Below are 24297 nucleotides of genomic sequence, written 5' to 3'. Positions count from 1 at the left end.
CATCACAGCAGCGTGCAAGGTTTTGCCATCGCACAGACCAATTTATCTCTGTCGTCTTTTTTTTGTGTTCCCTTCTCTTCCTTCCCCAAAATGTCCGAATTTCCTTTTTTGATAAAGTTTTGTTGCAAACAGATGATTTCTTTACACAATTCCACCAAGTCTTTGGAGGATACTTATTTCAAGCAGTTAACACCTGACCCCAATTTTTGTGGGTAATTAGTGAGCTAGATAACCACACAAAGTGGGTAATTATTTAGTACCCAAGGGTACTGTACAAGAGGGTAGAGGCTTGCGATGTTAACAAAAGCACATCTCTAATTATTGTATCTATACTGGTGATGTTTTAAGAATAGTTACTCCATCTAATGATCCATGATAAATCAGTAAACTACTTTGCTTCCCATAGCATACATGCATGGGATAACCAAGGGCAGGACGTGAGGGCAAAGCAAATTGAAGCCCCAACTCTGGAATATGCATAAGAGAAGTGAGAAGCATCCCCTTGGAGAAGGCAGTAAGACTGGAAGTGTCTGCTCTGCAAGAGCAGAGCCTAAGAGCCTGCTAAATGCTAACAGGTTGGTTGAGACGACTTGAAAAGCCATGTAGGAAGAAGCTTGTAGAGTGTGCCTCAGGGTCTACTTCTTGCTTAGGTAATGTGGCTGGGCTGATGGATCTTTGTATACAACAATAACCCTAATCATGTTTTAACCGAGTTCAGTCTTGCTCATTGAAAATCGCTTTGAAAGCTGTACAAATGAGGTGGTTCGTGCTTGTGGAGGGCCAGGGCTGAAATGCAAGAGAGTAGCACTGGGGGGGGAGATGAATGAATTTCAGTTATCTGCCATCTCCAATATTTATGTTGCAAACCCCACATTTCTCCCATGGAAAATGTTACATCCTCAGTAGATTTCTCCCTCCTTCCCCCCTCCAAATTTAAGAAGGAAGAGATGGGAATTACTTTGAAATAGAAAATAGTGAGAGAGATTCAACTACAAAAAAACCCCCCAAGTTCTGGTCATCGGAACCATGTGAAAAGAAGTGTTATGCTGGAAACAGATCCATAATCTTAAACACAGCGGTCACTATCCACTGACCAGCATTTGCAACATTACACACACACTTTAAGGACATCGTCCAACCAAGACATTACGCCCAATGGAAAAGCACTTTCCTTTTTTAATTGCTTTTATGAATCATCACTAACATCCGGACACTTCATTTACTAGGGTCCAGTAACCTTGTTGTTCAAAGACTCAAATTCCAAACCTAAGGGCCTCCGGGGTGGCACAAAAAAAGATAGAGGTGTCATCCTCTTTTGATCACAGCCATGTATTTTAACTTAGCTCGCTGCTTTGGGATCGTTCGTGCCAGGCACAGCAGAAGGAAACACCAATGGCAGCATCGCAAGGCACTGTCACCACCAGGAATCTGAAATCTCAGCAGAGAAAGTTTGAGGGGTTTCCACAACTCCCTATTTCTCTTTTGTTCTGGTTTTTGTCTTTTGGACTGAAATAAGCACAACTGAAAGAGGCCTGAAACTTGTTCTCATATCTAAAAAGGGGCCAAGTCTCTGCAGTCCTTTTAGTCCTGAGCATGCCTGTTCGTATTACCAGTGTGGAGAGATTAAGAAGGAATAATAACACCACCAGAACTGGGGATCAGTCCAGAGCAACCGTGAGGTACACACTTGGGTACTCTGAACTGCACCAGAAGACTGAAGCTATTTAACAATCTAGTAACTTACCATGTTTGGCTGCTGCCATGCCGAGGTGAGTATAAATAAACTGGTAACCCCTTCACTAACCTTATCAGGGACCTGTTTTGCAGGAAAGGTTCTTGCAGAAATGGAGTGAGAGGAGGTTTGCGGAGTGAAGCTGGAAAACAGAAAGCAAGAATGAATTTAATCAGAGAGACAGGTTGGAAGGAAGGGGAGACCTTGGTAGGTGCACAGTTATAGCAGAAAGCAAAGGCACACTGCTTTTACTGACACCAGTTGGAATTAGCGATACAAAGAAGACACATAGGTGAAGGGGTCCTCAGCCAGAGAGGATGCTTTAGGGACTTAAGTTTTGACTATAAAACCTTAAGGCCTTTTTGAGACAAGTCAGTATCAAAGTATAAAGCAATCACTTAGGAAGTACCTTTCAGACAACAGTAATGTCTCTGCTGTATGGACAGCATATATGGTAATATATGACATTAGTTTCCAAATGAATGTCTTCAGTGAAGTAAAAAGTACTTACTAATACAAATGAAGAATTCAAACAATGTGAGCAAAGGCATAAATTCATAGCGTGGGGCACACCAATGGAAAGCAAAGTTGGGCAATGGTGTCGTGATTTGAGTGCTACCAGGACAATGTTCTATCAAACGAGGAGTTTGACAACCAAAAGCTCCTAATTTAAACCTCACCAGTTTGTACACCCTTGTCCAATTGCACATCAAGTCAGTGGTAAAATCACCTCACCTCTTCCTACAGGCTGAGAAAGTTGGGGCTCTTTAGCCTGGAGAAGAGAAGGCTGCTTGGAGACCTCATTGCAGCCTTCCAGTATCTGAAGGGGGCTTACAAGGATGCTGGGGAGGGACTCTTCATCAGGACAAGGAGTGATGGGTTCACACTTAAAGAGGGGTAGTTTAAGTTAGATACAAGGGAAAAGTTCTTGACTGTAAAGGTGGTGAGGCACTGGAATGGGTTGCCCAAGGAACATGTGAATGCTCCATCCCTGGCAGTGTTCAAGGCCAGGCTGGATGGAGCCTTGGGTGGCATGATTTTGTGTGAGGTGTCCCTGCCCATGGCAGGGTGGCTGGAACTGGATGATCTTAAGGTCCTTTCCAACCCTAACTATTCTATGATTCTGTGATTCTGCCTTGCTTCCCCATAATACAGAACCATCATGACAATGCTTACCATGTCCTTGGAGTGTTTGGAGGTCCTCAGAAGCAAGCTGCTATGTCCATATTACTTTTGTTATCCACATCTGCTACCCTGTTAGTCAACAGAGAGGATGGAGTATGGTTGAAGGTCACGTAAATTCTCTTTCATCACCAGCAGTTCCTTTTAACCTGCCTCACCCACCAACTTTCACCTCCCAATCCAACAGGACATACGTTAGCAAATTACCTCACCCATGCACTACCCTGAGAGCACCACAGCTTAAAAAGTGGCTGTTGTATTTTCTCTCCATCCCCAGGTTCTGCTAACAGGTTCCTCAGAGATCTTTGAGCTCCAACTATATCAATGCCTGGATAATGGTGAACACTTCAAATAAAAAGGTGAGAAAGCCATAAACCACTTCAATCCCAATGTGGGTAAAGGCAGTAAAAAGCAAAATCATCTCCTGGTGAGCAGGGCCTGGTGGAAAGCCCTGGAATACTGCACCATTCCGTGCCCTTACTGAAAACCAAGTTTAGGGAAGTGGGAAAAGTTCGACAAAAGGTCAGCTGATATAACAGAGGGATTTGAAAAGAAAGGTTACAGAGATGAATTCATCCCATATCAAAGAAAGAATATGAGAAGTGGGAACACAGTAGTGAGAGTTATGTGTATTTTGTCTATGGGGAGTTAACAATCTGCCCTTATCCGTGAGCTCTCCTATACAAACCGGCTTTAACTGAACTCAGAAACTCAAGGTGAAACTCGAAGTTATGTGGGTGAAGTCACGCAAAAAAGTATTACATCTACTCTTGCACGATTTTCCATTTCCATATCACATAAAGCACCTGAAAACCCTCATATTTCACATGGTTTTGGGTTCGGCACAAGTTTCAACTAAGACTCAATTCACTTAAAACATAAGTAAAGCTCCAAGAACCTCACTAAAATTTCAGATAAATCTAACCTGGTTTTAGCTGGTGACATAATTTCTTAAGAACTGAGGCTTCATACTGACAAACTTTGAAGCATTTCATTTACTTGGAGCTGTATTAATACGTTAACCTACAAGGTTGCTACAAAACTTTCTGGATGGTCAACATGTAATGCTTTCTTTAAATGGACTTGAAATTTCAATAGAATCATTGTATGGAAAAGTTGGTGTGTCTCAATCAAGGGGATTTTTCTTATTCTGAAAAAACCTAATATAAATAGTACATGTTGAGGCTGTTCAATTAGAATCTAAACTGCTGAACCTAGACTCAAAACATACATAAAGTATAGGGATCATTGGGAACCTGGCCTGGCAGGAAAAGTAGAAGGTTAAATTAAAACTAGAAATCCATGCAACTTAAGAGCTAGAATGAATCCTGTTCCAATAGGAAAGAAGTGGTAGGGTCACTGTGTAAAAGAAAGATTCTAATTCAGAGATTGGAGAGCTGCTGCCTGCAGTCTGCAGATCTGTGTTCATCTCCTCCATGAGTTCACTGTGGACCCTTAGTCCTACAGTCTGTTTCCAGTTCTTTTCTGCATAAAACAGGTAGCAGAACTACTGCACATAAGAAAGGAATATGAATCTGAGTATTAATTAATGTTGGTAAAGAGCCTTGAGAGCTTACAGGCACCTGAAGAACCTCAAAGAACAGTCATCCCCTTGACCTCCTGCTACTCTTTAGCCCTTTCCACCAGCACTGGCTCTATTTAAAGAGAGGGTAGAATTATTCAAAAGATAAAGGAATGTTTTGGGGTTTCAGGTTTTCTGATTCTCCAGCTACAGCCTGCAGTTGGCACAATTAATAAATCAACAAACAACGCATGAGGGCATATATCTCTCAAGAAGATACTTGTCTCAGCCACTGCTGGAGAATTCAACCAAAAGGTAGGACACCAAAGTGTTTTCTACAGCTGGTTGGTGGGCCCAAACCACCGATCCCTGCACAGGGACAGGCAGGAGCTGGTGCAGAGCCAGATGGAGGAATCCCAAAACAGTGGTGATGACAGTGGTGAGAACCAAAAAGACCTGTCCCTATTCCCAGTCCTGCCGCTAGACATGCTAAGTGGCTTGGGCAATTCTCTCCATCTCTTTGTGTTTCCCCTTCTGTCTGCCTTATCTGTTTAGACTTCAAGCTCCTGCGATCAGGGAGTCTCTTCTCAGAGGGTGTCTACAGGATGCCAAGCCATTTAGGTATTGCTGTCAAAGAAATAACAGGCTTGGGCACTTTAACGCGGGTGAAGCCTGAACGCACGTCTTCCCTCTTGTGAAACCAGACACAGAGGTCTTAGTATACAGTAACTTGTTTCCAGTTGCTCCACTGGTGATGAGGGTGTATTAAAAATTAGAAAGCCACATATCAGGAGGCATGTGACAGACAGAATGAATGTCAGAGCACGGGGAAGACACGGCAACCTCTGAGGACTTACGTTTGACCCATCCCACACCGCGCAGCCTCTGCATGCCAGAAATAGCAGTGGGACGCAAGCGCAGCAGCCAGTCTCCCCATTCCTGGTGCCAGTCCATACTGCTGCATCATTAACGTTGCACTGCAGGCTCTAGCACACACTAAACTTAGATTTAGTTCGGTTTCTAATGCAATAAGACCTTTTGATGAGCTACAAAATGAAGAAAACAAACAGAACGATCTGAATATCGGAATATTTCACTTATAACAAATGATATTAATTAGGATTTTTAAAGTGTAATAACAATTTCAAGTTGATTCTGTGTAAAAGGAGTATTAGATTGTAAATATTGTCAGCTTTAACTCTGCACAGCTAATGAATGTGTATGTCAGCATGGAGGGTGTCCATATGAAACATTACTTCACAGAGGTACACAGAAAGCTCACTTGAAATTCCAGTATGACATACAACATGACTGCCTCTGCACAATTCAGATAGGGTTAGTTCCTCTGTCTTTATGAGGAGCAAGGACCTCTATTTTATATACAGTGAATAAGCAGAAAGACTTAGCCAAGACCTCATAGGAAGTCTGTTAACAGAACTTCAGGGTCTGCACCAATGGCTTAATAAAAGATATAATAATTGTTCCACTGTAACGGTGTAGGCTGTGCACAGTCCTCACCCCATTAATAATAAAACAACACAGGCCCCAGGAACTGAGTTCAAACAAGAATCCCTTGCAGTGAAGACAACTTTAGGATTACAAAGGTAATTCACCTGGTGTCTCGGTGAAATCCGGACTCATGCATCCCCAGAACAACTCACAGTAAACACCTATTCCATAGGTGCCTGTGGCCACAGAGAACCATGATTCTGACCCTGGCACACACAGAAACACCTCCCAAATGAGCCTATACCCAAGATAATTCAGGAGCAGGACTTAATTCTTACAATTAAGACCCACAGAGGCAGACTCCTGCTTCGTGCTAGAATGCACTGTCCACATGGAAGCAACTGCAGCAGCAGGTCCCAGGTCATTACTTGATCGCTTTCCTGCTTAATTACCATTTTTAATTACTTGCATGGCAACAACACAAAGTCAATCTAGGAACGGAAATCCATTCTTTGAACAACTTATGCCTTTTTTCTTCGATGCAAGCTATTGCTATATAAGCCATTCCTGATTAATATGGGGCCCTCATGGGAAAGCCACTGCCTGTCTACTGATTTCATTTCCTACTTCTTCTCTTCTTCAGCTGACAATTCAAGTCCCTAAAAAGTAAGGGCAAAAGATCTCTGATTTGATCGTTACAAGATGACAGTGGTTTTTCCCTTGCTGTTTTCCTTCAGGAAGATATATTAGCACTACATTTGCTCCTCCGTGTGGTGGGATTTCTTAAATAAAAACGTATGTTATATATATGTATGGACTTGGAACCAGAGCTGCTTTAGCCTATTAACTATCCACATTTGCTTCAGACTTGGCCGGCCACCTAAAAAACCTGCCAAGACCTTTCTGGCAGCTTTTTCCCAACAGTTCCAGGAAAACATGGAATATTCAAAGAATTTTAGGGCCTCCCAGCTTCATTTGTCACCACTCCTCTTGCCCACTTAAAACTAAATCACAGGCACATTGCTCCAATGCCCTATTAAAGATTTAAAAATGGCCTTCTCCACAGTAGGGTATCTGAGGACAAATCTGTGTTAATATATAATGCGAAGCCTGCCTTAATCTGTAATGCAATGTGGTGTGAGGCAGACCAAGGGCTTCACAACAAGTAAGGGAGGTGCTTTACAAACCTTGAACTTCCCAAGTGGAGGTTTTAAACCCCCCTCTGCTATCCAGGGAAAGGAGAGATCCATTTTACCCTCATCATTAGCAAATGACTGTTGAGATTGCAGCCTGTGTCATGCAAGAAGCAAACAAAACCTTGAAGATCTGTATCAGAATTCACTGCCTCTATGGGTCTCAAGGCACTGTTTGAGCAATGCTGTTACAGACAGGCTTGAATCCCAATGCCTGGAGCTTGTCTGTAAGCTAACTTAGAGATTCCAAGATGACCAAATGGCATGATTCTCTGAGAATTGGCAATTAAAAGATGCCCCTCTATTGGAATATAAGCAGAGCATTGTAGAACCCCTTTCACTAGTGATTCCACCAGCAGAGTATGGATACCCTCCTCTTCTACTGAAGAAGGGAGAGATGACAGTTCTTTAATCATAGAATCACAGACACAGAGTCCCAAGTAGCCACTTTAGGAAATGCAGCCCCCAGCAGAAGGACACTTGTGGATTTATTACAGCACTGAGGTTACAGACTGCAGACCAGTGATTTCTATCCTAGAACCCTACGTGATTCATGACATGATTCAGCAGTCTAACTACATCATTGCTGACATACTAAGTAGTGGACACTGATTTTAGTTTTTCCACTCAGACCCACGCTGTTTAACTTTGCATTCAAGAACTATTCTCACATACAAAGGAAAGGAAACACGTGACTGAAATATCTTAGGGCTCTTATAAAATAAGTTCCCCTTTCACATTTCAAAAGCTCGTGGAAGGGCAATTTCCAAAACCAACTCAAACCACAAGATGTGTAGCAGAGAGCAATCGAGTCTCGCCTTCTTCCTTTCCCATTTCCTTCCTGCTTTTCCTTCTCTTCCTCTTTTTTTTGTAAATCCTGCCCTTCAAATCTAACCACCTCATTTATGAAAGGAAGTAGAAAGCCAAGGGGAAGCTGTGGCATCTGACAGACTGCAAACACCGCTACTGCAAACCACTCTCATGCCACAACGGCTGTTCCTTGTCAGAAGAGATGAGAGGCCACTTCAAACACAAGAAAAACAAACTTGAAAATAAACCCACATCAGCGGCATTAATCTGGGCATGGTTTTGACCTGCTATTTACAATTCCTTAAACCTCAAGCTAAGGAATAAGAGGGTCTGCCTACACTCTTCAGGGGACTGACTGTAGTGACCCCAAAACCAGCACCAACCTGAGCTGCTGCAACCACAGATCTCCAGCCAGTACCCACGTGGAGGTGCCAGCAGGGATGTTGCTAGTGCAGCACCACATCTAAGCTCACCACATCGCAGAGCAGCCACTGATAGCTAGAGCATCATGTATGACATGCTCTTGCATGGCGGAGACCAGCTCCACCCTCATACTGAAAATTCATACAGACAGTGCTCATATGAATTTCACATCAGCATTGTGCAGGGATTTATCCATCTGCGTTTATATTAGGATCAAGCTCTAAAATGTTCATAAATGCTTCCAGTCATGGCTTGAGCTTTATATATGTACTGGATCCAGGAACAACAGGCAGCAAGGTCTAGATGCCTATCAAGAATTCAGTGAGGAGTAAACAAAAGGGGAAAATATATCTGTCTTTACCAACCATTTGCCTGACTGGTGATGGCTTTTTTGGACCTTGACAGTTGCATGTGTAAAAAATGGCCCATTCACAAAACAATACTCTTACACTACAATTGTTAGACATGACATTTACATGTCACTGTTAATTATAAATTACTCGATCCTGACATTTCCTTAATACATTATGAAAGCCCTAATGAAACCCTACGAGCTGCGTGTCACACCTGTAACAAAGAGAAGCTTAGAGAAATCACAGCCTTGTCATCAGACCTTGGCACGGGTGTGAGGAAAAATGGCAGCACATGTGATGCAGACCCAGGAGGGGCAAGGGAAAACCCTGGACCAACAAATGTGCTCCTCTAGGGCAGGAGTTTGGCTACCTAAATGTGGGAACCTACAAGAATGTAGATAGAAAACAGAAATCAAGGACTCTATAGTAGCTGTACCTATGCTGCTCTTGAACAGTACCTTTGGATGGAGTCTTGAGTGTGGTGGGCTTGCACATTAGAAGTGGCTGGCAGGAGGCAGAGAATGGCTCCAGCCACTGGTGCAGCCCCTGCCTGTGGGATGACAGCTCTTTCCCCATAAGGCTACAGCCTTAGGAGCAGCAGCAGCTTCTTCCCATCTTTGAAGGAAGTTATTGCTTGGAGTATATCCAGCCAGTGGTATTTCATTTGCAATAGACCTCAGACACTTGTGGATGACCTAACTGGGCAGGAAGCTGTCTTCTACAAGTTTGAGAAGGAAGCAGGGAGAGGTGCTGGTAAAGAGAAGTCTCTGCATGTAACATGGAATGCAGCAATTCAATTTCTTTCCATATCTGCCCCAGAAACCTGATTCTTATTTAACCAAGAAACAGGGCCATGACATTGCGCAAAGAGGCTAATTTCACCCTATTGCATATAAAGAATTATTTGCTCAGGGAGAATACATTTTATATTTTGAATATATAAATCTGAGCATATGCAACTGGGACCGCCTGGAGCATCGGCAGAGTCAGGGCAAGTAGAAGTCTTGTCTTGTTGAAAGAAAGAAAGAAAGAAAGGGGGTGGGTGTTCCCAAATAAAGCTTTTTGGATCTTCCTCTGCTATGGGAAATTTCCAGATGTCAGATTTCCTTTCTGCTCCTGTTTAGGCTGAAACCTTTCCTCACAAGGTTAAATCCAACACCACTCCTGTACAAGTTTGTCTCTGGCTGAAGTCTGACTGGATATAGAACCTGTCTCCAAAACTCATGCTGGCAATGCTGAACTTCACCTGGTTTCCTGTCTCAGCCACCAAGCTATGAAAAGGGAAAAGTAAGAATGAGAAGGGAAAAGTTAGTTAGAGATGTGTGTTCAGATCTTTGCTCTGGCCTCAGACTATTCATTTTCAATACAAGAGTTCCAGATATTAGGCTGGTCTCTACCAGCTAATTCTTTCATTTTCCAGTTGTGGTCTGCGTTGTAATTGATATCTACATCTAATTAAAGGACATCTGTTTTCCTGTATAGGTTATACTTTTTGACTCTTAACACACACACACACACAAACGCACACAAAAGAACTTCCTTCTTCAGTAATTTACCATTTCCAAAGGAGAGAGTAGCAGCATTTCTGAGGTCTGGGCTTTCAATCTGTGTAATGAAATTGTCTTATTTTTAACTGTCTGAGCATTTTTCAAGCAGAAGCCTGTTAGAATTTGTATTAATTTGTGCAGTACCCTATCATCATCATAATTTAGCTCACAAGGTTGCTGCGCTTGGAATTCCAGTTATGACATGAATTCTATACATTTTATACAAATTTATAAATGGCATCAATAGAACACTTAGGGCCTTATTCATTAAACAATGAGTCATTCTGGCATTCCATTCTATTTCATCCCAGTTCTTACAAAACTTTTATGTACAAATTTGACTGTACTTACTGCATCTGATTTAGCAGCAGAAGTGTTGCAGCATAGTTTCAACTGGGTGTGGAAATAGATGAAAGCCATTGTTTAAGGAAAAAAAAAATAAATCCCTGTAATGGTGAAAGTCTCTGAGTTCCAGTCTCCTTTCCAAAGGAACAGCATGCAGGTCCCAGGAACAGCCCTTGCCTCATAGCCAGGTGAAAACACAGAAGTGAAAGATAATTTGCAGTGTTGCAAGTATTTTCCTGCTGCCCAGCAAACCTGAATACAAGACTTTGCTAGTTATTCTTGACAGAGAATTACAGTGGTACGCTACAAGAGGCTTTAAGGCTTCCCTTAGTATGCAGTTTCTGATTGTGGCACCAGGAAACTAATGATGGTACAGCACCACAACATGAATCGTTCTCTTCCTAGAGCTTCCAGATGGACCGGTCCTATTTTGGATGTGTGCACGCTTTAAATGAAAAGTGAGCTGAAACTAAAAAGGATTAAGCCAAAACTAAGACCTTTCACCTATTTTTCAGGAATGCGTCTGTATTACAAATAGTGGCTAACACAGCAAAATATAGGGCCCATTGTTTGGTAAATTCCATCTTAATCTAGGCAGAGCACATATAAATAGCAGTGAAGTCATGATGGTATGGGTTTTAGCATGCTCTAGCAACTGGAGTACAAAGTCTTCAGGGACACGCTGGTTACTAGCCAGTGGGAATCTGTTTGAACTGTTCTCATTACTTCATTCAATCCAGTTAATCCAGGTAAACTGGCATATGCTGCAAAGCACTCTCCATTTTATAGTTTGGACACCTCAGCACATATGACTATTTTACCTTCTCTTTGTCCTTTCAACCTTTTCCCTGACTGATAGATATATGGCTGTGATTGCTATCATTTCTATAAAGCCTGCTGGAGCAGAACAGTCTTGGAAGTCACCAGTCCTCTATCAAATATGGCTGGGATTAGAAAACAGTCTCAGAAGTTGTTGGGAAGAAAGAAGGCACAGATACACAAGTGTACATAAGGCAAACGAGCATGCTAGCTGTCTTTTCATTGGAAGCCATTCCAAGACCTCATCATTCCTCGGATGCTTGCAGTTTTCTTCATTACGTATATAAGCATCAGTGCTTATTTTTGGTTTTTATCCTTACTAAGTCACAGTAAATTTGGGATCTGTTTCACTACATATCCTTGTACATTAAGACACTGTCTATCAAGCAATCACCATGCCAAAAAAAGCACAATACTATCTGCACCCGTTGTCCACAAGGGAGAACAGGGATGTGCGCTTAAGTGTACCATCTCAGTTTCGTTAATACTCTCACCATGAGATTTCTAGTACTTCACTTTATGTTACACCCTTAAAGGAATAAAAACAAGATGAAAGCTTACATTTCATTATCATAGGACACAGTTTTCCTGGGAGGTGGATGGTTTCTTTTTCATTTTACATTCCAATGGAAATGTTCTCTGAAAAACAGTTGCTATCTCCTCAGCTATTCACAGGCTTAGCTGAATAAAAACTGGGGATGGAAGAGTAATGGAAAACAAGGAAAATAGACCACTTTTGTCTGTTCATTGCCCAAGCTGAGAGAAACAAAACTGGCAATTAAAGAAACTGTTTAGGGTGAGCCACCTCCCTTTTGCTTCCTCCTCTTTCAATCTACAGCTCATGAGTTGTTCCTTTACTCATTGCGAAAGGTCCATAATTGTAACACTGCCACATTCTCCTGGAAATCTATTTAAATGGCATATGATAGAAGCCATATGATAGAAGCTTAATTACATAGGGGGCATATGGAAGGCATATGACATAAGGACATATGGAAGGCATACGATAGAAGGGCATCCGAGGACATATGATGGAAGTCTAATTAATTGACAATACATTCCTCTCATCAGGGGGAGAGCTGGAATGCTATTTTATTCAGAAGAAAAATATGCACACTGAATTATGTTTACCACTGACCATTCTCCTTTTTAATTATTATTCCTTGTTCTTTGGAACGAGATAGACCATTTGAGTTAACATATTTAAAGTCTATAGCCACAAACGTGTGTGTTAATATAGACAACCGCTATTTTCGGACCTTATGAAGTTCCCTTATAACTGTGTGAAGCAGAGTCGTTACCATCAAAACCGAAGAGAGACTGTTCTTATTTGGAGTTACTACCACCCATTTATAAGGCTATTCCTAACCAAACAGGTTAAAAATAATAAATCAGCCCTTATGGAACAGCTCTAAATTGGATGTGAATCAATGCAGCTTGTGGATTTACAGCTGAAAATTTGCACTTCCATCTGCAAAAAGATTTATGGGGGGGAAATAAGGTACTGCCTAAAATGTGCTAAAAAGATTCCTCTTTTTTAACCACCTGCATGTGTTTAGTGCATGTGCCTCTGTGGAACACAGAAGCTGCGTTGTGTTAGCCCGGATACTTGCCTTGTCCTAAGGAACTGCAGAGTTATAAACCATGGTATTGATATCTATAACCTCTTTGAAAACAAGATGAAATAAGGTCCCACTAATTCACTCTTGGAATAACTAATAACTGAGCACTGGGTAATGCTTGAGAAACCAACAGCTTCTCTTTGCATTCAGTAAGCAAGGATTTGCAGATATTAAAGTGCCATTTTACTAGAAGAGTATTACTCTGGGCTACTTGGATACCTTGAAATATTGTTATCATTTTCACACTTTTAGATTAGCCTAATGAAAGAAATCCTGTGCCTACCCTTTACTTTTATTCACTAACTTAGAAAGTTTACCCACTAGCAAAGAGTCTTTCTTATTTCTGGGAACTCAAAAACTCTTGCCAGAATTAGTCATATATATATATATAGTCGAAAGACGTAACACAGCACATATTCTGGGCCCTGATCAAGCATTACAGCCACCATCTTCATGCAGGCAACCAGGGGACCTGAACCTTGAACACTGCTAACATGAAGACCTTAAATCTTGTGTTCAGACTTCACTAGATAAATGCCAGAGTTTCAAATGGGTTTTTAGGCATCGAATACTGTGGTAAATAAGAGTGTAGATTTCAATAGCAGCTAGGTATATTCCCTGCGTTTTAGACTTGTAAGATGTAATACAAATGTGGTCTTGTGCCCAGAACTGGTGGCTCACTGTCTACCCATTCTCCATACAGCTCCTCCTCAAAATCTGGGGTGGTTCCAGGGGTCCTGAATGCAAACTGCTGTGAGGGAGAAGCAAACCACCCCTATTGCATGTGTCCAGAGCTACAGCCTTTGAAACACCTAATGGAACTGTACGGGCCTAGAAATAAAACCCTTACGAATCATTTAGCTGACTGTGATCACTAATGGATATTCCCTAAGAACAGCTCTCCCGAGGACTGTGTGGATTTAGGTACTTTCAGAGAAACCCTTACAGGCTTTATCTGGAAGCATCCGCACCAGCCTCCTACGCTTCCTGAGAGACAATGATTGTGCCAGGTCTCGTACTGCTACAGGGTACAGCCCTGTTTAACTCCTGGTGTAGAACTAACCGAACCAGTCAAAGACTAGTGGAAAGGGAAACCTGCTTGCACGTCTCAATAGCAGATACAATACAGGACGCTTTTCATGTTACCTTTGGAGACTTCTGATTGCTGACCGTGAAGGCAATAACACTGATAAGTTGCCATGGTGCTTTTTAGGAATGTTACACATTGCGCTGCTTGAATGCTAATAAAGGAAGACAAGCATTACTAGTCCACTGAATGTGCTAAAAACTCAGTAATACAGCACCCATAGGTAAAAAAAACAACGCTGAGAGAATGAACATTTCTGAAGTTCTAGAGAGGCAGAAGAAAAGAAAAGGTTTTCCAGCTCATCTTACCTGCTCTTTCCTGTTCCATGTGTCCAGAGCAAAGATTGCTGAGGAATTATGGTCGCTCATCACGCCGTTCTGTGCAAGACCCAAGGAAAGCTAGGAGGTTGTACAGTTATCTCCCTTGGTGTAATTCTAAACTATACAACCTACTACCTCAACCTGGATGCATGCAGTCAAAAATGCTGAAAGCTACCCACCACTCCACAGCCGACATAAATGTCAGGGTTTCTAGTTAAAAAAAGGCCTCAGAATTCTCAGTGCACTAATTTAGAAGCAATAAATGCTTTGCTGGTGAAAAGACACCAAACCCAAATGCAACTCCCCACACTGTATATGTTAATAGATAAGACACAATGAGCTGTGGTTACACGGTCACGTCTTTTCACACAAGAAGGAATTTTGTCCCTGGCCAAAAAAGTCCTTTTCCCCCTCCATAGCAGATGCATCTGCACTACAGCACAGAACATATATGTACATTGTTTTAAAGCACTTTAAGAAGGCTTAGTATGAAATTTGTCCTAACATGTCTTTTCCTTTTTGAATACATACAACGTTGACCTTGGAACATGCGCCTATGGTTCCTGAGTGCTTATAAAGGATGAGTGGAGAAGTGGGATGGAGAGAAGAACTGCAGAAAGGATAGAAAGTTCTAAGTAAACTTTACCCTTGCACCAATGCCTTGTTAAGATTAGTGAGGTTAGAAATGCAACACTGAGCCTCTCTCAGCAGTCAGAATAAGACAGTGTTCCCTTAACAAGGAACACATTACATTTTTAACTTGTATTAGTTCACAGTCAAACAACCAGGATGTTATCATTGTGAGTCATTCCCATTACCCACCAAGGTATTACTTAAAGCAGTATGCTGCCTATTTATTATGGCTTACAAACAGGGATTAGTGTCTTAATATGCTAGTGCAGACAGTGGAGCTGGATCGGTCCTCAGATCCTGCCTCTCAGGTGAATGCATCCTCAGGCACAGCAGCCCTGTGCTGGAAGGGGATTACAAGGGAATCAAACCCTGTGAACGAATGCTGGGCTGTGCTGAATAGATGGCATCATGATTGTTTCTCTTTTCTTAGGATGAAGTAGCATCACTGATTACAAATAAAGCTACTGCCCTACCTTTACATTCAAAGCCTGACCAGAAATAAAGGAGGAAAGGGAGAAATAATACCACTCTTCAGAATGTTTGATGAAAACCCAATCTTTCTGCATGGTTTGAATGTACATAATGTTGACAGTGTCAGTGGAATTTCTCATGACTCCAGATTCAGTAAATGACCTGATAGGCTCTGCAGACATGCACTGTGAGCAGCATGGTACAGTACCCTAAGAGTCACTGTTAACCATTTTATTAGACCAGTGATCCAACCACAAATCACGATAAGGAAACCATGCCTCTCTGGTCCTGGTTTTCTAACCAGGAGCTTTATTGCTGTCTAAAAGCATCCTGAAATCATCCCAATTCCTTGATGCAACATCATAACTTTTGTGCACTGAACACCTCTCCTCTGCCATGAAATCCAGTGATGTAACTCATGTACCTCTAACGAAGCCAATGAACCTGCGTTCTCATTTAGGGTGATGGAAAATCTCAAATCCCACCCAATTTCTACGTGACACAGGAGATGTAACTCCCTTTTAGACTTTTGGAAACATCCTATTCTGCAGCTATAAACTGCACAATATAAACTAGACCATTTCATGGCTATGACCATTTTCTACAACTTACCCTCGCCAGTATTTTCCTATATCTCAATCTTGTCATAAATGTTACACACATCATAAACCAAAAAATATTATCTATATCTGATCAGTTTAATGAAGGAAAGTACTGTTAACATCACCAGTGCATTGAGACTAACGCAATCAGATTTCCTTATGAAAAGATCCCTTACTCTTGCCTTGCGCCTAAATAACCTAAATTCAGGTTGGCGAATGCCACTGTGACTGTTTTGTTCCTGACTCGCCACCTCTCCTTGCTGCTCTTCCATCACAACTTCAACTTCCTCTTCATCACCACATTGACAAATCCCTGAGCTGTCAGCTCTGTGCTGGATCTTATTCAAAGATCATTCTCGCTCCCTCCCCCGTCACTATATTGAGCTGGGGAGCTGTGCCCCGCTTGGCACATGGGCTTCCACTGCAGGTACCATGACCTGTTCCATGGTGCCGTGGCTGTGTCCAAGCAGAAACTGATGGGAGAAGGTCCTCTCTGAGGAAACATTCTCATCCAAGTTCCCACATATGCCAAGACCTCTCTGCACAAGTGTGATAGCAATAACCAAGTCTTTATGTCAACCTGTGTCTAACCTACGCTTGCTTTACAGGGCACTACAATGACACTGTAAGATGAAGTATTCTCTAAACACTAAAGCAGTTTCTGTCCCAGGGTCTGACACTTCACTCACTTTCTGGTCAAATTTTAGACATCTCTGCAGTCTGCTGCATAGATTATCCTGGCAAATTTTCCCCATTTATGAGAGCTTGGCTTCGGAATTACTGGTACTTTGTTCACACCACTGTAAGCTCAGCTGAAGCTTGGACAGATGAAAGTGTATTTGCATCCCAGAGGAACTGTAATTTCAAGCAGAAAAAAAGTGTCATGCATCTAGTCATTTCATCAGTTATAATATCTGCTGCTGCTGCTGACGTGAAGTATTGAGTGTAGGAAAGGAGATCAAATATTAAAACAGAAGTCATTTCATTGCCATTACTTCTGCACCTTCACAACATCTGTCAGTGCCTGGCTCTTCAGTAACTTCCTATGTACTATAAACATCCTTCTTCTGGGAGGAGAGCAAGAGATTCACAGCGCTAGTGCTATTAAGACACTTTCTTTTGGTGGCATGAATCTCCATGTTTGTTTTCTGGTGATTTTTGTCAATTATGTCTTTATCCAATTAGCACAATCATACCTAATTATGTAATTACAGTAAATATGTAATCTAATGACAATGTTCAATTACGATACGTATCGATGTCATGGAAGTTCCTATTAAATATTGTGGCAGGGAGAACTGCGTTACATGTGGAGCTGTGCATTCCTGTATCAGTTTATGTACCGCAGCGCCTATTGTTTGGGAACCCTTTTAGGCCTCTTGCTTTTTCAGAGTCACAGAAATGATTTCACACTTGTGTGGACAAAAGGAAATCTCTGTCCCAGCCCAGCAAGTTGTATTTTAAAGTAACAGTGTAATCGAAAAACGCTGTTCCTTTACTTAGTGTAACCCTCTGATTTCTGAGATACAGTAAACATGACAAAGAGTGCTGTCTTATCACAGGAGACAGAATGCATGTGCAACGAATGCTTATTCTCAAATGGAGAGGAAATGCCATTGTAGCAGTTCTTCCCAAACAGATCAAGGGTTTCTATCTCTGAAGGTAACAACAGCCCTTGCCACTGACCTCAGAATGCATTAGATCAAGGCACAAGCTTTAGTCTGCACTAGGAATTAGACTCATTTCACTGCCTGTTCCTTCCATGAACTTCAGGTGAGAGAAGGACTGAGAAACATGTGTCCCCTGCTTTATACTACCTGAGCCCAAATTTTACCTGTAACTTCCCCCAAAATTCAAATCCAGAACTGATTTCTGAGGATTGAAAGGCTGGAATAGTTCATTCTTTCAAAATCTGCTTCAATGAAAAGCACCAATCTAGTCACCATCCACAGAAAAGCAGGATTTCAGAGGGCACAATATGCCTAAATAATGATACAGAAAACAGTGCTTCATATATTAATCCCTTGCAGCTATACCACACTTTGTGTGCTTTTACAGACCACTCCTATAGACTTCACAGGCATGAACAAAGAGTACCAGCAATGGAAAGATGGGTTCAAGAAAGCTGAATTATATTTTGTTATTATTATCAGCACAATCATCAGCTGAGATTTGGCTTTGAATCTTTATGGATGTCAATGATGTAGAAAGAAGAACCCACCTTCACTTTCAGATCCCAGACAGGCTATTGCTGGGCTAGCCAAGGAGGGGGTGGAAAGCAGAAAATACTCCTGAAGCAAACGTATTTCCTTAAGTCATTGAGAAAGAAAGTAAATACAAGCCCACAAATGATATTGTTCCAGTGTGAGGGCTAAAATCTTGCCTGCTAAATATCAGCCTGGAGTGATCTTTTTTATATCTAACTCTCACAAGCCTCAGGCAGAAGAGACTGTACAATGGAAATGCTGACATGATTCCTCCTGGTCATCTCACCCGTTCTTTGTTACTAGAACTTGTTTGTGATGAGGAACCTCAAGAGGTTCAAAGGTTTACTCTAACTCAGAGAGCTCTCCTAGAAGTCTGGCAGATAGGCTGAAGAGGGCTGGAATATCAGGAGACTGCAAAAGAAGGAAAGAACCCTCATTTGGGCGCAGCTGAAATGCAGAGCCAGTATATGTTTTGAAAGCCACCCAGAAGTTTTCAACACATGACAAAAATGGTCTCTGCCACAACTTTTAGCAAGAGTTACATCAATCTCACCATTTACTCAATATCACATTTCAATATCTGGTAATTTCTAGGGAAAGGGTAGCCATGCTGTCACTCCTGACCCATATATAGCTTTTTGTCAGCAGTTGGAGTGCGGCATCACTTCTGGGTAAGACAACACATGACACAGATGCTTGCTCTTAGGGTCAGTCAGGGACATTCATGGGCAAGGTGGCAAAGGCTGGAAAGGGCTGCAAGGCTCTAAATGGCCCCAAAACTTAGGTCCTTTTGCTCTGTTATTGAGCAGTGCCCTATGCTTTTGGTGTGAAGCTCAGTGAGCCCAGGCTGAATGCTCTTGTTTGAGATTCTGCACAGCATGATAAGGATCCAGAGCCAAGACTGGTTTTACGTACATGCTGAAAAGCAAAGGAACTCATAGGACTGCCAGGAAGCTGTACCAAAACTTGGTGCCACTTCCAGGGTGGCATGGAGAGGTTGTATTTCATCATGATATGCAGATATCTACAACCAAAGTCTCCGCAGTCAAGCTGGAGCACATCTCTCTTCTCCTCTTTTAGATTGCTATGGCTAATGCCACTTGCAGAATACAGTTATGGAGACTTCCTAGCTCAAGGGCAGGTGTCTTACTTAGTCTTGGATTCCTCCCCTAAGAACATCCTCTCCTTATTTTCTCCCTTACTGATTAAAAGCAAATAAACAAGGAGAAAAAAACAATCAGATTACTGAAATAATCAGAATACTGAAATTTATCTGCCTTTTAAGAGTTTAACCAGATTTGATTATCTGAATAAGAGTATTTGGATACAGTTCAAATTCCAGGGTACACAATTACATTCTGCTTATCATGAATCCCATTTGCCACTGCATATGGTTATTCTAATTACCCGAATGCTATTGTGTGCTCCTCTGCTGACAAGGGCTGACTGTGCTTCACACCAGATGAGGCTGGGAAAACGGGGAGCACACAGATGTAATCATTTTCATACCCCGGTGGACACTGTGCAACATGCTTGTCTGCAAGGGACCTTACAGGTGCTTTCAGTAACAGAAGTGAGAAATGGTCTTGTTATCTTGAGGGAGAAAGACGTGATTTACCCAATCTGAAAAAGGAGTCTGCTTTGGAAGAGCTTTTGGTTTGCTTCTTCACACAAGAACTACTGCTTCTGGTTTAAACTATAACACTGGCCAAATGAAACACAACTGTAGTAAATCCTCCCCAGATGCAGATACAGCCACGTAGTGCCACAGGAGGCATTTGTTTCCCTCTTGGGAGGTACTAAGGCAGTAACTCTGCCTGTTGCTGGAGAAAGGGCCTGCATTAATTAAGTTACCATTTTTTGGAGAGGATATTGGGACTTTTTCATGTCCCCAAGGCCTTCCTGGTACTTTCTACGTGCAGGTGCTCTGGTTTGTCTCCAGCTACAGTAATCGCCTTCTATTCCTTTAAGTTCCCTTGCAACATCAAACCGGGTGAAGCATTTGGTACTTCCTGCCCTGAGCAATTTTGCAGCGGGTCTGTGCACTGTTACGCAGTCGCTGTGCCTCAGTGACAGATGAAGAGATCTCTGTGCACTCTGTATGGCACCTGGATCAAAGCTCCTGCATAAATGTGAGCTCCTTATCAACAAAGCGAGGAAAAGAGTTCCTAAGAAACATACAGGTAGAAGCTCCAATTAGGTTTTTTCCATCCTAAAGGGAAGACACATTTCAAGGTTCTTCCCATCATTTTGTCAGACTCCAGTTTCACTCTAAAACTTAATGAAGTGCAGTGAAATTCAACCAACAGAAAAGAAATACAAATTAATGCTGAAAACACAAAGCAGTTCTTTTCAAAAGGCTGAGCTGAAAAAACAAAGTAAGGGGTGGGTGCAAGTACTGGAGCTGTAGTTAAATGAACACGGGGTCGTTTAACAAGAAACAAACTAAAGTAGATGAGTAAAATGTAAGAGGAGAAGGAGGGGAAGGGAAGCACATGAGGTAGTGGAAGGAAGGCAGAAGTTGGAGCCAGGCCACCCCAAGTACTGCTCGGAAAGCTCAGCCTTAGCAACATCAACGAACAGGTACAGTGGGAGAGCACTTCAAGACAAAGACCCACGGTACACGTAGCATCCTGGCAGAAACCATGGCTATGTTATGCTTAGAAAAGCTGTGCTGGTACTGCTGACTCTACCTATGCCCATGTTGGCATCCGCTTTGCAGCCACACTGCTGTACCCCTTGCTACAGAAGACAACAGCAATCAGGAAGCTTCCTTGGGCACATTTACCCTCTCCCATAAAGCAGGGGCCACAGCATCTCCAAGCTCATGTCAGGCTGAGCTGACACATGCCCACACAGTGGCACAGCTACCCTATTTCTTTGCCAAGCACCAGAAAACCAGAAACAAACAGAAAACATGCTTAGCCGCATAATATAGTGTAATGGTTCTCCTCACAGGGCAGCATCTTAGCCCCTTTTCTGATGGCATGTTTCTAAAGTTTGCTTTCTAAGCATCCAGTCATGTTTTGATCAAGTCTCTCACCAAAACGAGGGGAAAAACAAGGATATTGATAAGCAGGTCCCAACATAACCAGTGAGAAACTACACTAAAATAATCTGTTTCTTCTTTCTTCTTCTTCTTTGATCCAAATACTGATTTTCTAATCCAAAAAATACACTTTCAAACCCAACTGTGGTGTCTCGTTTTGCAGCACATCTGCCGAATTCCCCTGCCATGGGCTTTTGGCACTCTAAAAGCAATGTCACCTGAAGTGCCAGCCTCTAGAAACATCCGTGACAAATCCCAGGCTTTTCTCAGCATACTCTGCCAGAATCCTGGTGTCTCCAAACGGCTTTACAGAGAAGAGACCACCGTGTATTATGTTGGGAACTAGGTTTGACCAACTCATTTCTCCTTGGAGATTAGACTAGAAGAACTCATACTTCCTTTATGGCCATAAGCATGGGAATCTATTGCAGTGAATATTTACAGCATTTAAAAAAAGCCCAAGTCAGAAAACCAACACAGATTCTTAACAGCCCCTCTGGGAAAAACAACTTTTACTGTCACAACTAGATGCAGTCTCCTCCTGCTTCTGTCACAGCCCAGAATGATACCCTACTCATTCTACTCATCCTTCAGCAAAGCCACAGAGGAAGTAGGAACCAATACCACATCCCAAAGGAGATCTTGACTCAAGGCTCATAGGTAGTATCCCACAACTATGCTTCAACGTGGCCTTGCAGTACTCTTGCCTGAAAGAGATTTATCTGTTATGCTCCTCCATCACCTCTTACTCTCAGTGTTTTGAACATCCAAAACATCACTTGTGGACACATATCAGAGGCCTTGTACGTTTAGGTAGCCGAGACCAGAATGGGGATGCCCAGCATTCTCTCTGTGACGTGGCAAAGGTAAGCATACAGCTCAAAACCACCTGCCTTGCACATAAAGAGAGCCCAACAGCAAAAGTTCTTCTGGAAACTGCGTATCTACTGTTATACCTTAAGTTCCTATACATGCAGGAGGGAATCCTGACCACCGGTTCCTGTACTCAAATGCATGGTCACACAGACATGCCAAACCATGTGGTTTGTTTTCTTTTTAAAAGCAAGTTTCAATTCACAGGGAGAAAGAGGAGCAGTTAGACCAAAATTTTATTAGCAGAAGCTGCTTTTTTTTTTTTTTTTGACATCATTTTATGCTTCTATAGTAAATAGAAAACACATAGAAAACCCTGGAAATTCAGCGCGAAAGAAAAACAACTTTTTTGGCCTGCAGCAGTGTGCGTCAAACCAGCCAACTTCAAAAACAGAGACACTGAAAAGTGGAAATGCAGACCAAATCTTGGGTAGAATTAACACTGGAAGCTGCTGGAAAGAAAGAGTCAGACTTTATTTTGAGTTTACAGCCGAATCATTTTCATATAGGATCTGTATATTGGGATTTAAGGAAAAAAAAATACTAAAAACTTCAAAAATAATTGTTCCACTTTCACAAGTTAAAAATGTTTGTTTTACACAGGAGGTTTTATGCTGCCTGCTTCCATGGCGAGTTTTCTTCCTGCCCTACCTCTTCTCTGGAGTTTACAGCATGATTATTTTCCCTTCAAAACTATTTTAAAAGACATTAATACCATGAAATTGGAAGGAATGGGATTGTAAAGTAAACTACTTTTTGAGAGAGAATAGGAGTTGGAGGGCCAATGCCTTCCTCTGTTACAGGGCTGCAAGCCTGCAGTATACGCAGTGATTCAAAGTTCCTTGATATAAAGGTGAACAGAAGCCTCTGTTCCTCTCAGAAACAAATTGCCACCACTATGAAAAGAAAGAATGGATCCATGTTGCTTTATAAATGAAACAATTTTATCTGCTTCCCAACACCCTCGGAATTAGACAGCCTAAGAACACTTCCTACCATATCCCCATAGCCAGACCTATGCATAACAGAGCTGAGATTTAATTCCTTCAGTCTGATGTCAAATAACTCCCCCGTCCCATTTTACTCAGGCACAAATGAGTTGCTGTTTTGCATGAGTGTATTTTAACACTAACCAAAGCTGAAAACTGATACGATAATTGCAGAACGAGATTTGCAGCTCTAATTTTATATTTCTTAAAAAAAAGAAAAAAAGATAAGGGAGGAGGGAAGAAGGCATTAGACAAAAGGTACAAACAGCAGAGTTGATCGTTGTCAGTTTAAATGCATAAACACAACCCTTTGTGCACTTGCCAGACAGACACATACCTATAGATACAAGCTTGTGTGGAATATGACCACAAGTTCGGATCTACGGGTTTGCGGCAACAGGCAGGGGTCTCTTCCGCAATTTGCTAGGTTTGGGGGGTTGGTTTTGTGTTTAAAGAGGAAAACCATTTCTGCAAATGAAATTTCAGAGCTGTTAGCAAGTAGGAGCCTTCATTCTCCTCAGCACCTTAAAACCACTCCTCTGGAGGAATGGGGGGGAAGAGTTTCTTACTGACTTTACTAGTTTCCTTCGCTCCCATGTTTTTTGGAGAGAAATCAGCAAAATAAAGCAAGTTTTTAAACAAATAAAATAAAGCAAATCTGTGTTTCTGTCTCGCAAGTACTTTTGCTGGAGAGAGTTACCGATGAGTGCACAGCAATGGAGAATTAACGGCCAACATTGGAGGTATAGCGCTGACAGTGAGGCAAACTATCAAACAGCCAAGTTTTTGTTTGTAGAAAGATTTGCAGCAGACAGGCATACCCTCACCCTGCAAAAAGTTATCTTGTTTCCATTCTGGCAGCCCCGTTAAAACAGACGGGAGAAACAACTGCGGAAGAGTTGCTTTAACTTCCAGAGGAGTCATTACTGGTGTGGGGTTCTAGTTTAATTCTGTTTTAAAAGGAAAATAACCCTTTCACTCTGCTAAACAATACAGAACTTTCCTCTCACTCCGGCTCTCTGCTCTCTCACTGCATTTCTGCCTAAAATGAGAGAGACGAATGCAAAAC

General features: G+C 42.0%; 1 long non-coding RNA gene across 6 annotated transcripts in view; it reads right to left on the bottom strand.

The window, feature by feature from the left end:
• The window catches only part of LOC133220419 (uncharacterized), a 78753-nt gene that overhangs the window by 11462 nt on the left and 42994 nt on the right, over positions 1-24297 (bottom strand). For 2 of the 6 annotated variants that reach the window (XR_009727715.1, XR_009727714.1), the window contains 2 exons: positions 5294-5482; positions 2909-2986 (listed from right to left, as the gene is read on the bottom strand). The exons of 1 other annotated variant lie outside the window; for it this stretch is intronic. This is a non-coding gene — a long non-coding RNA (uncharacterized LOC133220419). Of the gene's footprint in view, positions 1-2908; positions 2987-5293; positions 5483-7072; positions 7176-10562; positions 14669-24297 lie in introns of those variants that run through there. 3 more of the 6 variants (XR_009727717.1, XR_009727713.1, XR_009727716.1) reach the window with 3 other exon arrangements.

This window comes from Neopsephotus bourkii, unplaced genomic scaffold, assembly GCF_033783945.1.
Source record: "Neopsephotus bourkii isolate Nb327-2 ecotype Australia unplaced genomic scaffold, CSIRO-AGI_Nbou_v1 NB_1433, whole genome shotgun sequence".
Classification (NCBI taxonomy): Eukaryota; Metazoa; Chordata; class Aves; order Psittaciformes; family Psittacidae; genus Neopsephotus; species Neopsephotus bourkii.
Note: the sequence above shows the minus strand (reverse complement) of the source record. Positions and strands in the feature narration are given on the sequence as shown.